Raw genomic sequence first — 17412 nt, forward strand, 5'->3', positions numbered from 1 at the left:
TTTTCGCGAATGCGGGCGGTAATACCCGATCCATTTTGCCCCAGATCGGCGATCCAATGTGGGCGATATTATCACAGAGCCAGCAGTAGACAGTGACATGCCGCGAAGAAATTTTTTGGCCGTTCGGGCACTTAGGGAAACAACACGTAGCCATTATTGGAATAAAAAAATACTTTATCCAAGTAAATTACGAATTGGATTAATTTATTTGCGCGACGAGATGGCCGATCAAAACAAATTATACAATTGTTTTTTGAAAAAAAAAAAATTGTTTAAGTTTCGCGGCGAACAGACCGATCAAAACAGAAAGCGAAGAGCGCACAAATAAAAGCTTTAATCTAAGCGCCAAAAATAAGAAATTTTGTGTTATTGATTTAGCTAGCGCCAAACAACAAATACAAGGCGATGCAGCGATAAGCGGTAAACACAATCCACAAGAATAGGAAGGCAAGGCAATTGTAAAATCGAAATTGTTTTACGACGATAAAGTCACAGACTTTATTTACAAAGGACCGGTTGTTTATTGATTATGAAGTTCACGGAAACACCGACCACTTGCCAAAAATTTGGGTTTTGATAAATAGGATTTCACTAAGAAAACTTTGAATAAATGTAGAGCGATATAAAGCACGTCCAACTCAAAGCTTGGCGAAACGCTAATTTTCCTATCTCTCAAGTTGAACCAAACTGCATAAGCACACTAAATTTCATGAGAATCGGTAAAGCCGTTTCGGAGGAGTGCATAAAAAAATAAGATTCCTCCTTGTCCTGCCGAAACTGCCATGATGTAAAAGATCTTAGCTATCCTATCTCTCAAGTTGAACCAAACTGCATAAGCGCACTAAATTTCATGAGAATCGGTAAAGCCGTTTCGAAGGAGTGCATAAAAAAGAAGATTCCTCCTTGTCCTGCCGAAACTGCCATGATGTAAAAGATCTTAGCTATCATATCTCTCTAGTTGAACCAAACTGCATAAGCGCACTAAATTTCATGAGAATCGGTAAAGCCGTTTCGGAGGAGTGCATAAAAAAATAAGATTCCTCCTTGTTCTGCCGAAACTGCCATGATGTAAAAGATCTTAGCTATCCTATCTCTCAAGTTGAACCAAACTGCATAAGCACACTAAATTTCATGAGAATCGGTAAAGCCGTTTCGGAGGAGTGCATAAAAAAATAAGATTCCTCCTTGTCCTGCCGAAACTGCCATGATGTAAAAGATCTTAGCTATCCTATCTCTCAAGTTGAACCAAACTGCATAAGCGCACTAAATTTCATGAGATCGGTAAAGCCGTTCGGAGGGAGTGCATAAAAAAATAAGATTCCTCCTTGTCCTGCCGAAACTGCCATGATGTAAAAGATCTTAGCTATCCTATCTCTCAAGTTGAACCAAACTGCATAAGCGCACTAAATTTCATGAGAATCGGTAAAGCCGTTTCGGAGGAGTGCATAAAAAATAAGATCCTCCTTTTCCTGCCGAAACTGCATGATGTAAAAGATCTTAGCTATCCTATCTCTCAAGTTGAACCAAACTGCATAAGCGCACTAAATTTCATGAGAATCGGTAAAGCCGTTTCGGAGGAGTGCATAAAAAAATAAGATTCCTCCTTGTTCTGCCGAAACTGCCATGATGTAAAAGATCAAGCTATCATATCTCTCAAGTTGAACCAAACTGCATAAGCACACTAAATTCATGAGAATCGGTAAAGCCGTTTCGGAGGAGTGCATAAAAAAAATAGATTCCTCCTGTCCTGCCGAAACTGCCATGATGTAAAAGATCTTAGCTATCCTATCTCTCAAGTTGAACCAAACTGCATAAGCGCACTAAATTTCATGAGAATCGGTAAAGCCGTTTCGGAGGAGTGCATAAAAAATAAGATTCCGCCTTGTTCTGCCGAAACTGCCATGATGTAAAAGATCTTAGCTATCCTATCTCTCAAGTTGAACCAAACTGCATAAGCACACTAAATTTCATGAGAATCGGTAAAGCCGTTTCGGAGGAGTGCATGAAAAAATAAGATTCCTCCTTGTCCTGCCGAAACTGCCATGATGTAAAGATCTTAGCTATCCTATCTCTCAAGTGAACCAAACTGCATAAGCGCCCTAAATTTCATGAGAATCGGTAAAGCCGTTTCGAAGGAGTGCATAAAAAAGAAGATTCCTCTTGTTCTGCCGAAACTGCCATGATGTAAAAGATCTAAGCTATCATATCTCTCAAGTTGAACCAAACTGCATAAGCACACTAAATTTCATGAGAATCGGTAAAGCCGTTTCGGAGGAGTGCATAAAAAAATAAGATTCCTCCTTGTCCTGCCGAAACTGCCATGATGTAAAAGATCTTAGCTATCCTATCTCTCAAGTTGAACCAAACTGCATAAGCGCACTAAATTTCATGAGAATCGGTAAAGCCGTTTCGGAGGAGTGCATAAAAAAATAAGATTCCTCCTTGTTCTGCCGAAACTGCCATGATGTAAAAGATCTTAGCAATCCTATCTCTCAAGTTGAACCAAACTGCATAAGCGCACTAAATTTCATGAGAATCGGTAAAGCCGTTTCGGAGGAGTGCATAAAAAAATAAGATTCCTCCTTTTCCTGCCGAAACTGCCATGATGTAAAAGATCTTAGCTATCCTATCTCTCAAGTTGAACCGAACTGCATAAGCGCACTAAATTTCATGAGAATCGGTAAAGCCGTTTCGGAGGAGTGCATAAAAAAATAAGATTCCTCCTTGTTCTGCCGAAACTGCCATGATGTAAAAGATCTAAGCTATCATATCTCTCAAGTTGAACCAAACTGCATAAGCGCACTAAATTTCATGAGAATCGGTAAAGCCGTTTCGAAGGAGTGCATAAAAAAAGAAGATTCCTCCTTGTCCTGCCGAAACTGCCATGATGTAAAAGATCTTAGCTATCCTATCTCTCAAGTTGAACCGAACTGCATAAGCGCACTAAATTTCATGAGAATCGGTAAAGCCGTTTCGGAGGAGTGCATAAAAAAATAAGATTTCTCCTTGTCCTGCCGAAACTGCCATGATGTAAAAGATCTTAGCTATCCTATCTCTCAAGTTGAACCAAACTGCATAAGCGCACTAAATTTCATGAGAATCGGTAAAGCCGTTTCGAAGGAGTGCATAAAAAAAGAAGATTCCTCCTTGTTCTGCCGAAACTGCCATAATATAAAAGTTCTAAGCTATCCTATCTCTCAAGTTGAACCAAACTGCATAAGCACACTAAATTTCATGAGAATCGGTAAAGCCGTTTCGGAGGAGTGCATAAAAAAATAAGATTCCTCCTTTTCCTGCCGAAACTGCCATGATGTAAAAGATCTTAGCTATCCTATCTCTCAAGTTGAACCAAACTGCATAAGCGCACTAAATTTCATGAGAATCGGTAAAGCCGTTTCGGAGGAGTGCATAAAAAAATAAGATTCCTCCTTGTTCTGCCGAAACTGCCATGATGTAAAAGATCTAAGCTATCATATCTCTCAAGTTGAACCAAACTGCATAAGCACACTAAATTTCATGAGAATCGGTAAAGCCGTTTCGGAGGAGTGCATAAAAAAATAAGATTTCTCCTTGTCCTGCCGAAACTGCCATGATGTAAAAGATCTTAGCTATCCTATCTCTCAAGTTGAACCAAACTGCATAAGCGCACTAAATTTCATGAGAATCGGTAAAGCCGTTTCGAAGGAGTGCATATAAAAAGAAGATTCCTCCTTGTCCTGCCGAAACTGCCATGATGTAAAAGATCTTAGCTATCCTATCTCTCAAGTTGAACCAAACTGCATAAGCGCACTAAATTTCATGAGAATCGGTAAAGCCGTTTCGGAGGAGTGCATAAAAAAATAAGATTCCTCCTTGTTCTGCCGAAACTGCCATGATGTAAAAGATCTAAGCTATCCTATCTCTCAAGTTGAACCAAACTGCATAAGCACACTAAATTTCATGAGAATCGGTAAAGCCGTTTCGGAGGAGTGCATAAAAAATAAGATTCCTCCTTGTCCTGCCGAAACTGCCATGATGTAAAAGATCTTAGCTATCCTATCTCTCAAGTTGAACCAAACTGCATAAGCGCACTAAATTTCATGAGAATCGGTAAAGCCGTTTCGAAGGAGTGCATAAAAAAAGAAGATTCCTCCTTGTCCTGCCGAAACTGCCATGATGTAAAAGATCTTAGCTATCCTATCTCTCAAGTTGAACCAAACTGCATAAGAGCACTAAATTTCATGAGAATCGGTAAAGCCGTTTCGGAGGAGTGCATAAAAAAATAAGATTCCTCCTTTTCCTGCCGAAACTGCCATGATGTAAAAGATCTTAGCTATCCTATCTCTCAAGTTGAACCGAACTGCATAAGCGCACTAAATTTCATGAGAATCGGTAAAGCCGTTTCGGAGGAGTGCATAAAAAATAAGATTCCTCCTTGTTCTGCCGAAACTGCCATGATGTAAAAGATCTAAGCTATCATATCTCTCAAGTTGAACCAAACTGCATAAGCACACTAAATTTCATGAGAATCGGTAAAGCCGTTTCGGAGGAGTGCATAAAAAAATAAGATTCCTCCTTGTCCTGCCGAAACTGCCATGATGTAAAAGATCTTAGCTATCCTATCTCTCAAGTTGAACCAAACTAAATTTCATGAGAATCGGTAAAGCCGTTTCGGAGGAGTGCATAAAAAAATAAGATTCCTCCTTTTCCTGCCGAAACTGCCATGATGTAAAAGATCTTAGCCATCCTATCTCTCAAGTTGAACCAAACTGCATAAGCACACTAAATTTCATGAGAATCGGTAAAGCCGTTTCGGAGGAGTGCATAAAAAATAAGATCCCTCCTTGTCCTGCCGAAACTGCCATGATGTAAAAGATCTTAGCTATCCTATCTCTCAAGTTGAACCAAACTGCATAAGCGCACTAAATTTCATGAGAATCGGTAAAGCCGTTTCGAAGGAGTGCATAAAAAAAGAAGATTCCTCCTTGTCCTGCCGAAACTGCCATGATGTAAAAGATCTTAGCTATCCTATCTCTCAAGTTGAACCAAACTAAATTTTATGAGAATCGGTAAAGCCGTTTCGGAGGAGTGCATAAAAAAATAAGATTCCTCCTTTTCCTGCCGAAACTGCCATGATGTAAAAGATCTTAGCCATCCTATCTCTCAAGTTGAACCAAACTGCATAAGCACACTAAATTTCATGAGAATCGGTAAAGCCGTTTCGGAGGAGTGCATAAAAAAATAAGATTCCTCCTTGTCCTGCCGAAACTGCCATGATGTAAAAGATCTTAGCTATCCTATCTCTCAAGTTGAACCAAACTGCATAAGCGCACTAAATTTCATGAGAATCGGTAAAGCCGTTTCGAAGGAGTGCATAAAAAAAGAAGATTCCTCCTTGTCCTGCCGAAACTGCCATGATGTAAAAGATCTTAGCTATCCTATCTCTCAAGTTGAACCAAACTGCATATTGCCTGCAAATTTGATAGAAATCTGTTAAGCGGTTAGGATCCATAGCGAACAAACATAGTGACAGGAGATTTTATATATAAGATATATATATATATATATATATATATATATATATATATTTATATATATATATAATATAATAATTATAAAAAGATAAGTAATTAAGCTCTGGGTTCATACCCCATTTATAAAGGTTATAATCCTTTTCTTTTTAATTTTTAATATTTCATCAAAAATTTATTTATCACAATTTTAATTATTGGAACTTTAATTACAGTTTCTTCTAATTCTTGGTTAGGAGCTTGAATAGGTTTAGAAATTAATTTGTTATCTTTTATCCCCTTACTTAGAGATAATAATAATTCTATATCAACAGAAGCTTCTTTAAAATATTTTTTAACCCAAGCTTTATCATCAACTGTTTTATTGTTTTCATCAATTTTGTTAATATTAAAAAATAATATAAATACTGAAATTAATGATAGTTTTACATCTATAATTATTATATCTGCACTTTTATTAAAAAGAGGAGCTGCGCCTTTTTATTTTTGATTTCCAAATATAATAGAAGGACTAACTTGAATTAATTCATTAATTTTAATAACTTGACAAAAAATTGCTCCATTAATACTAATTTCTTATTTAAACATAAAAAATTTATTATTAATTACAGTAATTTTATCAGTTATTGTTGGAGCAATAGGCGGATTAAATCAAACATCTTTACGAAAATTAATAGCTTATTCATCAATTAATCATTTAGGATGAATATTAAGATCAATTATAATTAGAGAATCTATTTGATTAATTTATTTTTTATTTTATTCTTTTCTTTCATTTATTTTAACATTTATATTTAATATTTTTAAATTATTTCATATAAATCAATTGTTTTCTTGATTTATAAACAGAAAAATCTTGAAATTTTCAATATTTATAAATTTTTTATCTTTAGGTGGATTACCTCCATTTTTAGGATTTTTACCTAAATGATTAGTAATTCAACAATTAACAATATGTAATCAATATTTTTTATTAACAGTGATGATAATATCAACTTTAATTACATTATTTTTTTATTTACGTATTTGTTACTCAGCTTTTATATTAAACTAGTAAGCCAGGCGAACTCCGTTACGCCACTTTCGACAAATTATCCGTTTAATTGAAGTGTTCTTTGGTAACCCACATTTTTTGTGGTGTATTGTGGTTAATGGAATTATCTAGGGACCAAATAGCCTCTGGGATGTTAAAATCACCAAGAACTACTAACTAAGTGGTCCCTATCCGAAAGTCTTTTATAGATTAACTGAATAGCGGAAAGATGGTTTTCAATAAATAGGAAGTTCCGACAATGGAGGAAAGATGAAACTGTCTCGTTGGTGGTATTGCCATAAGGGGTTTTTTCAAGGTAAGCTGATTATCCGCCTTACCAATTTCAGACGGTAGTCCGGGCCTGACACCCTGGTAGGGAGCTGGGGCTCTGAGAGGACAACTGTTGGGACCCTCCAGTGGACAAAACGGATATGGGCAACACCGGGGCACGGTCTCACCCGCGACACCTTCGGATAACGAATATTTTCTAGCACTCTATCTCAGGATTCTTGAAATTTGTCCTGAGGTCGATGGCTATGTCGAGGAAGGCTGCTGTTAGGAGCCTGCCACGCTGGTTGGGATCCTCTTAGATGCTGCACACCAGTTGATCTTCGTGTGCTCACGCGTTGTCTGAATCGGGCATTTTCCCTTACTACATTTCGTCTCTCCTCGCTTAAGTTCTGTGAACACACTTGTTGCTAGCATGCATGCCTTGTGAGGAGACCGATGTTCAAACGTCGTGCTCTAGGCATTTTGAACTATATGTAAAGTGGTTAATTTAACCTCAAATCCACAAAATTTTCACAGTTCAACTTACCAGCTTAAAGACAAATGCTGGTTTCCAATTGAAATGTTAGGAAACGAATAACTTTTTTTTTTTTTGCAAAACCATGGAAATCGGTTGGTGCGTTCTGGAGTTATGTATATGATATGGGCCTATAGGCAGAGTGGTTAATTTAACCTCAAATCCGCATAATTTACATAGTTCAACTCACCACCTTTTCTGTTGCAATTATTCTTGAAAAATTCCGAAGAAGAGGACACTAAGCTTGCCTCAAATGCTACAAATTCCCAAGGCTCAGATGCACCATTTGTTTTACTAAACCATTGGAAAGTGCCCAATAAGTTAATTAAAATCGGGGGACAAAGACAGGCCGGCGATAGCTGAGGATATTTCCACCGCTGGTCCCGATTGGATAGTAATTCTGTCCTATCCGGGAAATTCTGGTCTTAATCAAGGGACTATAGGCAGAGCGGTTAATTTAACCTCTAATCCACATAATTTATACATTACACTCACCACCTTTTTCTGTTGCAATTATTCTTGAAAAAGACGCTGAAATATATGAGGAAGAAGAAGAGGACACTAAGCTTCCCTGAAAAGCACCAAATTCCCAAGGCTCAGATGCACAATTTGTATTAGTAAGCCATTCGAAAGTGCCCAATATTAAATTTTTTAAAATCGGGGACGAAGACAGACCGGCAATAGCTGAGAATGAATAACTTATTTTATTACTGATTCTTCACAATTTCACAAATTTGTTTTGTTTTGTTTTGTTTCATAAAATAAACTGAGTAGAGAATTAAGGCATGCTATGTATCAGTGATGGCCTTTATGCAAAAATGACTTTCCCGATTTTCTGTTGCAATTTTTCCTGAATTTTCTTTACTGCTTATATAACGAATTCAAAGACCTTTCCAACGAATGCAAAACCGTGGAAATCGGTTCATGCGTCGTGTTCCCTAAATGTTGCACCGCACATTCAGCTGATCCACCATCGACGAAATGAAATATATTTGCAGAAATTGATGCGGTTCCTCTGTTGTTGGCACCAATGAACCATGCAAATGATATATTTGCCCTTGTATCTGTAATTGCAAACAATCATTTGTTGAAGAATCGTGTGATGGTGTAGTCCGTAGAGTATATGTTGTTATTATGTTGCAATTCTTTTTGTTTGTCTAAGTGATTGTAACTTTTACCTTGCAAGTCGGCATGAAGCCGCCTTCTCGAATGATATTAGCTCCAAAGGAAGTCATGCGAAAGCAGTTATTATATTCAAGGATGTGTTGAAGAAAATGGCTGGAATCTGGATCACTTCCATCGAACAATGCTTCAGTGACTGTGGTGGTGTAAGTAATGGATCCAGTTTGACTTTTCCACTTGCGCAGCACAATCCAGCAGTTTCCCTTTTAAACTTTAACGCATTGCAATATCGGCATATAGTCGTCATAGTTCCAATATCTAATTTTCTATCATCTCTGTAGTTCGCAGAGGGATCATTTTGAAAATGCCAAGCGATTGTATGATGCCAATGATCTTCGTGTGCTCACGCGTCGTCTTAATCGGTCATATTCTCTTCTTGCATTTCGTCTTTCCTCGCTTAAGTTCTGTGAATACCCTTGTTGCTGGATTGCATGCCTTCTGCGGAGAACGATGTTCACACGTCGTGCTCTAGGCATTTTGGACTATAGGCAGAGCGGTTAATTTAACCTCTAATCCACATAATTTACACAGTTCAACTTACCACCCTAATACAAATGCTGATATGAAACGAATAACTTTTTTACTCCAAATGAAAACAATTTCGATTTGTCATAAAATCAACTGAGTAACGCATTATGGCATGCTATGTGGGAGTGTTGGCGCTTTATGCAAAAATGATTTTCCCGCTTTCTGTTGCAATTTTTCCTGAATTTTCTTTACTGCATAAAATCACAAATTCCGAGACCTTTCCAACGAATGCAAAACCGTGGAATCGGTTCGTGCGTTCTGGAGTTAATCGATCCCCGCAGAAAACTCGACTTATTTTTATATAATAGATTATTATGAAATAACTGAATGATGAAAATAAATATAAATAGTACTAATATAAATTTATATTTAATTATAACTTTTTTTTTCAATCTTTGGGCTATTTTAATTTCTTTATTTTTTTTTTTTTTTTTTTATATTATAAGGCTTTAAGTTAATTAAACTAATAGCCTTCAAAGCTGTAAATATAGGATATTCCCTTTAAGCCTTAGTAAATTTTACTCCTTCAAAATTGCAGTTTGATGTCATAAATTATGACTATAAGACCAATTTTATAAATGATTACGAAGAATAACTCTTATAAATAGATTTACAATCTATTGCCTAATCTTCAGCCACTTAATCTAATTATATTCACGACAATGATTATTTTCAACAAATCATAAAGATATTGGAACTTTATATTTTATTTTTGGAGCTTGAGCAGGAATAGTTGGAACATCTTTAAGAATTTTAATTCGAGCTGAATTAGGACACCCCGGAGCTTTAATTGGAGATGATCAAATTTATAATGTTATTGTAACAGCCCATGCTTTTATTATAATTTTTTTTATAGTTATACCAATTATAATTGAAGGATTTGGAAATTGATTAGTTATTTTAATGTTAGGAGCTCCTGATATAGCATTTCCTCGAATAAATAATATAAGATTTTGATTACTCATTCCTGCTCTTTCACTTTTATTGGTAAGAAGAATAGTTGAAAACGGAGCTGGTACTGGATGAACAGTATATCCACCTTTATCTTCAGGAATTGCTCATGGAGGAGCTTCTGTAGATTTAGCAATTTTTTCATTACATTTAGCTGGAATTTCATCAATTTTAGGAGCTGTAAATTTTATTACAACAGTTATTAATATACGATCAACACGAATTACTTTAGATCAAATACCTTTATTTGTATGATCAGTTGTAATTACTGCTTTATTACTTTTATTATCACTACCAGTATTAGCAGGAGCAATTACAATATTATTAACTGACCGTAATTTAAATACTTCATTTTTTGATCCAGCTGGAGGAGGAGACCCTATTTTATACCAACATTTATTTTGATTTTTTGGTCACCCTGAAGTTTATATTTTAATTTTACCAGGATTTGGAATAATTTCTCATATTATTAGTCAAGAATCAGGAAAAAAGGAAACTTTTGGATCTTTAGGAATAATTTATGCAATACTTGCTATTGGATTATTAGGGTTTATTGTATGAGCCCATCATATATTTACAGTAGGAATAGATGTAGATACACGAGCCTATTTTACATCAGCAACAATAATTATTGCAGTGCCTACTGGAATTAAAATTTTTAGATGATTAGCAACTCTTCATGGAACTCAATTATCTTATTCACCAGCTATTTTATGAGCCTTAGGATTTGTATTTTTTTTTACTGTTGGAGGATTAACAGGAGTAGTTTTAGCTAATTCATCTGTTGATATTATTCTTCATGATACTTATTATGTTGTAGCTCACTTTCATTATGTTTTATCTATAGGAGCAGTATTTGCTATTATAGCTGGATTTATCCACTGATATCCTTTATTTACTGGATTAACATTAAATTCTAAATGATTAAAAAGTCAATTTATTATTATATTTATTGGAGTAAATTTAACATTTTTTCCTCAACATTTTTTAGGATTAGCTGGTATGCCTCGACGTTATTCAGATTATCCAGATGCTTATACAACTTGAAATGTTGTATCAACTATTGGATCTACAATTTCTTTATTAGGTATTTTATTTTTTTTTCTATATTATTTGATACTAACAACGACAAGTAATTTATCCAATTCAATTAAATTCTTCAATTGAATGATATCAAAATACTCCACCAGCTGAACACAGTTATTCTGAATTACCACGTTTAACTAATTAATTTCTAATATGGCAGATTAGTGCAATGGATTTAAGCTCCATATATAAAGTATTTTACTTTTATTAGAAAATTAATGTCTACATGAGCTAATTTAGGTTTACAAGATAGAGCTTCTCCTTTAATAGAACAATTAATTTTTTTTCACGATCACGCATTATTAATTTTAGAAATAATTACAGTTTTAGTAGGATACTTAATATTTATACTATTTTTTAATAACTATGTAAATCGATTTCTTTTACATGGACATGAAATAATTTGAACAATTTTACCAGCTATTATTTTATTATTTATTGCTTTACCTTCTTTACGATTATTATATTTATTAGATCAAATTAATGAACCATCAGTAACTTTAAAAAGAATTGGTCATCAATGATATTGAAGTTATGAATATTCAGATTTTAATAATATTGAATTTGACTGATATATAATCCCTACAAAGAATTATCAACAGATGGAAATCGACTTTTAGATGTTGATAATCGAATTGTATTACCAATAAATTCTCAAATTCGAATTTTAGTAACAGCTGCTGATGTTATTCATTTATGAACAATCCCTGCTTTAAATGTTAAAGTAGATGGAACTCCTGGTCGTTTAAATCAAACAAATTTTTTTATTAATCGTCCAGGATTATTTTATGGACAATGTTCAGAAATTTGTGGAGCTAATCATAGTTTTATACCAATTGTAATTGAAAGAGTTCCTGTAAATTATTTTATTAAATGTATTTCTAGAAATAATTGACTGAAAGCAAGTACTGGTCTCTTAAACCACACTATAGTAAATTAGCACTTACTTCTAATGAAAAAAAAAAAATTAGTTAAACTTATAACATTAGTATGTCAAACTAAAATTATTAAAATATTAATATTTTTTAATTCCACAAATAGTCCCTATTAGATGACTATTATTATTTTTTATTTTTTCTATTACATTTATTTTATTCTGCTCAATTAATTATTATTCTTATATACCTTCTTCACCTAAATCTAATGAATTAAAAAATATTAATTTAAATTCAATAAATTGAAAATGATAACAAATTTGTTTTCTGTTTTTGACCCTTCAGCAATTTTCAATTTATCATTAAATTGATTAAGAACATTTTTTGGACTTTTAATAATTCCATCAATTTATTGATTAATACCTTCTCGTTATAATATTTTTTGAAATTCTATTTTATTAACTCTTCATAAAGAATTTAAAACTTTATTAGGTCCTTCAGGACATAATGGATCTACTTTTATTTTTATTTCATTATTTTCATTAATTTTATTTAATAATTTTATAGGATTATTTCCATATATTTTTACAAGAACAAGTCACCTAACTTTAGCATTATCATCTACTTTTATTTATATTTCATTATTTTCATTAATTTTATTTAATAATTTTATAGGATTATTTCCATATATTTTTACAAGAACAAGTCACCTAACTTTAACATTATCATTAGCATTACCACTATGATTATGTTTTATATTATATGGATGAATCAATCATACACAACATATATTTGCTCATTTAGTACCTCGAGGAACACCTGCTGTTTTAATACCTTTTATAGTATGTATTGAAACAATCAGAAATATTATTCGACCAGGAACTTTAGCTGTTCGATTAACAGCTAATATAATTGCAGGACATTTATTAATAACATTATTACGTAATACAGGACCATCAATATCATATATATTTGTAACATTTTTATTAGTAGGACAAATTGCTTTATTAGTTCTTGAATCTGCTGTAGCTATAACTCAATCTTATGTATTTGCTGTATTAAGAACACTATATTCTAGAGAAGTAAATTAATGTCTTCACACTCAAATCACCCTTTCCATTTAGTTGATTATAGACCTTGACCTCTAACAGGAGCAATTGGAGCTATAACAACTGTATCAGGTATAGTAAAATGATTTCATCAATATGATATTTCATTATTTTTTTTAGGTAATATTATTACAATTTTAACTGTATATCAATGATGACGAGACGTATCTCGAGAAGGAACATACCAAGGATTGCATACTTATGCAGTAACTATTGGATTACGTTGAGGAATAATTTTATTTATTTTATCAGAAGTATTATTTTTTGTAAGATTTTTTTGAGCATTTTTTCATAGAAGTCTTTCTCCAGCTATTGAATTAGGTGCTTCATGACCTCCAATAGGAATTATTTCTTTTAATCCATTTCAAATTCCTCTTTTAAATACTGTTATTTTATTGGCTTCTGGAGTTACAGTAACATGAGCTCATCATAGATTAATAGAAAATAATCATTCTCAAACTACTCAAGGTTTATTTTTTACTGTTATTTTAGGATTTTATTTTACTATTCTACAAGCTTATGACGCTTTGCGTTAGCTGTCAAAGGCCTCGGACGTCTTTTCGGCTATTAAAAAGAAAAAAGGGGAAAATACAAATTTTTCTTTAGCTTTCGTGGAGTGCAGATGCGTTTTTGCATTGTAAAGAGTCTATGGACAAGTCCACCTTTGTGGCAAAAGCGACTGTGTTTTTTCTAAATCCGACTTCTAAGGACGTGGTGTCAGTGCCCCCACGTTCCGCTATTTCTGTCAATTGCGAAAACAAAGTGAAACGAAAGACAAGCCTAATAGCTGTAATAGTTCCGGGTGCCGCCCGGTTGCGGGTCGCGCGTATTCGCCACTCGGTCTCAATCGCCTTTGTGAAGCCTTCCCAAAAGGTCCCGTAGTCGGTAAAGCAAGTTCACTATGTCTGCTGAATCGGATCTTGACATCGAAAAGATTGCGGCTGAGGCCCAGAAAAAAATGAGAGAGGCGTTAAATTCCTCGATAAACAAATTTAACGCCATTTATGCCTCGACCTCTAATAATGCTCGGCCAGTAGCAACTCAAGACTCTGAGCAAGATGCTATGGCTGATGACGACGATTGGTGACCCCACGTCCCAATAATAAACGCCGTTTAAGATCAAGCCCTTACAACTCAGCTCGAAAATTATTAGGAATTCAAAATAGCCCAAAACACAGCAGCATCTGACAATCGGTTCTCGGATCTGTCAGATATGGACACGGACGATGAAATTATGAAATCACCACAAACAGTCGGTCAAAATAGATCCAACCAAGCCAATATCAGCACCAGCAACACCAGCAACACCACCACACCAGCAACACCACCAACGCCAGCAATAAGTCAGCAACACTCTAACCAACAATTTAAGCAACAGCGGCAACACCTGTAACAGCAATAATAGCAATACGACTAGCTGCATGGTAGTCCAAACCAGCCCTCAGACAACAACGAAACCCCACCGTCTCACAAACCACCACCAATTGTGGTCAAAAATTGTGAAAACTTAAACGGACTTATCAGATCCACAGATAAGGTCGTTCACCCAACCAAATATTCCATCAAATGCCACCCAGATAATTCCGTTTCGATCTTGGCTTCAGATTCAGATGCGTACAGAGCCATTACTAAATCGCTTACCTCAAAAAAGGTGCCATTTCATACCTGGCAACTTAAAGAGGAAAGGTCTTACCGCATTGTCATCCGAGGTTGCATCACTCCATTCCGGATGAAGATATTAAGGAAAGCCTTACTTCACTTGGCCATACTATCCGCTTCATCAATAGACCCAGAAGCCGGTTCGATAAACAAAGCTCGTCAACCTTGTCTTTGTTGAATTAGAACCAGCCGCCAACAACAAAGAAATACGTGAGCTTAAACGCTTTGTCGTCAACGGATACAAGTTGAGCTTCCTTTCAAAAAGGACGTTGTCGTGCAATGCTATCGGTGCCAATCTTACAATCACACAAAAAATAACTGTCATAAGGAAGTTAACTGTGTAAGATGTGGTCAGCAACACTCCATTGAAGACTGCCAACGAGATGTACATCCAGTTAAATGCTACAACTGCGGCGGTAATCATACTGCAAGCTATAAGGGCTGTATCGTATACCAGCAGACAGTAAGTCGACGCAAAACTGCTACATCCCATCGTAGCCCCCATCAACAACAACAAGTTACGGCTCCAACTGCACGAAGAGGCATTGAGCCCTCGCTATCTTACGGGTACGTCGCCGGGGGATCTCGCAAACACAACAGGCTAGCCCTCAGCAATTACAAGCCAACAGCAGCTGCAACAATTCACACCACTAGGAAGTAGTACCGGAAGCAGAACCAACAAAGTCAACGTAGGGAAAACAACGTCAACCCCACAACCAATGCTGGACACAATCCCAAGGCCAGAGCAACATCCAGGAACCCAGCAACAGCAACAACCGCAACAGCAAAATCTATCCCAGCAACTGCGTAATATCCAGAATAATCAGCAATGGCCAGCGGCAAGAAGAATGTTCATGCGATCTGATGAAAAAATGTCAGTTCTCGTAACACAACTAGAAAAGATGTTCCAGATGATGATGTCAATGATGACTCTCGTCACTAGCCTTTTATCACAAAACGCGCCAGGATCTACTCAACCAAGTTCTGGACGTCTCCCAGTTTATCCAATCCAACCATGAGTCAATTGGACTCAAAATTGGTGTGTGGAACGCCGACGGGCTGGCCAACAAAGCACTGGAGCTAGAGCTTTTGTTCATAAACATCACATAGATATTATGTTGGTCAGCGAAACACACTTCTGCTCTCGTTCATACTACAAACTACACGGATATGACGTTCACTATCTAACCATCCCGCCGATCGCCACGTGGGGGCTCTGCAGTCATCATAAAGTCCTGTCTCAAACATTACAATTTTTAACAATGGAACATCAAAGTGCTCAATGTGTCGCAGTCAAAGTCAATACGGATCAAGGTGAAATTGCTATTGCCTCTATTTATTGTCCTCCAAACTTCCAGCGCTCCTATGATGACATTAGAACACTGTTTGAGGAACTAGGACCCAAATTTCTAATTGCCGGTGATTGGAATGCACACCATCGACTTTGGGGTTGTCGAAATTCCTCTGTCAGTGGAAGAGTATTGGCAAACTATATCCTCATCCTCACTACATTCAAGTCCTTGCAACCGGAGGTCCTACCCACTACCCGTACAGCCAGCGTACGCCAACTGCAATTGATTTTGCCATATATGGGGGGATTCGCTCTGAGCTCCTATCCATCTCAGGGAGCTTGGAACTTTGTTCTGATCACATCCCCTTGTTAATTGAGCTAAGAAGTGCTGCTTTCAAGGTCTCCCAAAAAACACATATTCTCCCTCGAAACGCAAATATTCCACGGTTTCAGGCAGCAATTAACCAGCTAGTAAACCTCAACATGGTCCTGAGATCCCCTGAAGACATTGATGATGCCACTGAGGTCTTTGTGCGAAACATTCACATTGCTGCCGAATCTTCAACCAGTGGACAAGGCTCAATAAACCCATCAGATCCACCTCATGCTCTTTTAAAACCTGAGGTCCTGGATTTGGTGAGGTCGAAAAGAGCCTTGCGTCGCAGATTCATGCGGTCGCAAAATCCGGCCGACAAAAGAGTATATCGTCGCGCTGAGAACGATCTAAAGAAGTTGCTGCATAAGACGAAAAATGATTAGGGTAAGGTGGGGTAAAGCCGACCTAGTAAATGGTTTTGGCTATAAAATGCTTATTTTACATCGGATCAAGTCTTTATATATACCAAATTAAAGGTTAGACCTTTGCGCAACTTTCTATGCATAGCATTTTATTCATACCTTTGGAAAGTTTTGAGATACAAGCGTTTTACGAAAAAGTTCATTTGTGCTATGTTCAAAAAATGATGGGGTAACCCGACCGCCTATATTTTGCTTGATTTAGTACTGATATAACCTAAATATAGGTTTTGCAATGATAAATCAATCAATGTTATGTTATATAATGGTAATAAAAGATAAAAGAATTTAAAAAAATGAAAATAGCAAAATAATTAATCAGTATCATCTGATTCGCTGCTCAAATAGCTTGCTGCGTTTTTTGGTTCGAGTTGAACGTCTGGTTGGCTCCGATGTTGATGGTTTTGGTGTGATTGTTGTTTTTTTTTAATTTTTTGCGGCAGGATTTACCCCACTATTTAGAGGTCGGATTTGCCCCACCACGTAATTTTCATAAAAACGCAATTAAAAAGAAATTATGAAAAAAAATGAACCAAACTTATATGCACTTTGTAGGACTTTATTCAAAGAATCTAATCCACTTACCTT

At 35.8% G+C, this 17412-nt stretch overlaps 1 long non-coding RNA gene across 1 annotated transcript; it reads right to left on the reverse strand.

Annotated features, from left to right (window-relative positions):
* Positions 1–6813: 6813 nt before the first annotated feature.
* On the reverse strand, positions 6814–7657 carry LOC138929414 (uncharacterized). The gene is made up of 3 exons (XR_011445778.1): positions 7539–7657; positions 7361–7479; positions 6814–7301 (listed from the first exon to the last, which is right to left on the reverse strand). It is a non-coding gene; the product is annotated as an uncharacterized lncRNA (long non-coding RNA).
* Positions 7658–17412: the final 9755 nt, after the last annotated feature.

The sequence above is a fragment of the Drosophila kikkawai genome, unplaced genomic scaffold (genome assembly GCF_030179895.1).
Source record: "Drosophila kikkawai strain 14028-0561.14 unplaced genomic scaffold, DkikHiC1v2 scaffold_188, whole genome shotgun sequence".
Taxonomy (NCBI): Eukaryota; Metazoa; Arthropoda; class Insecta; order Diptera; family Drosophilidae; genus Drosophila; species Drosophila kikkawai.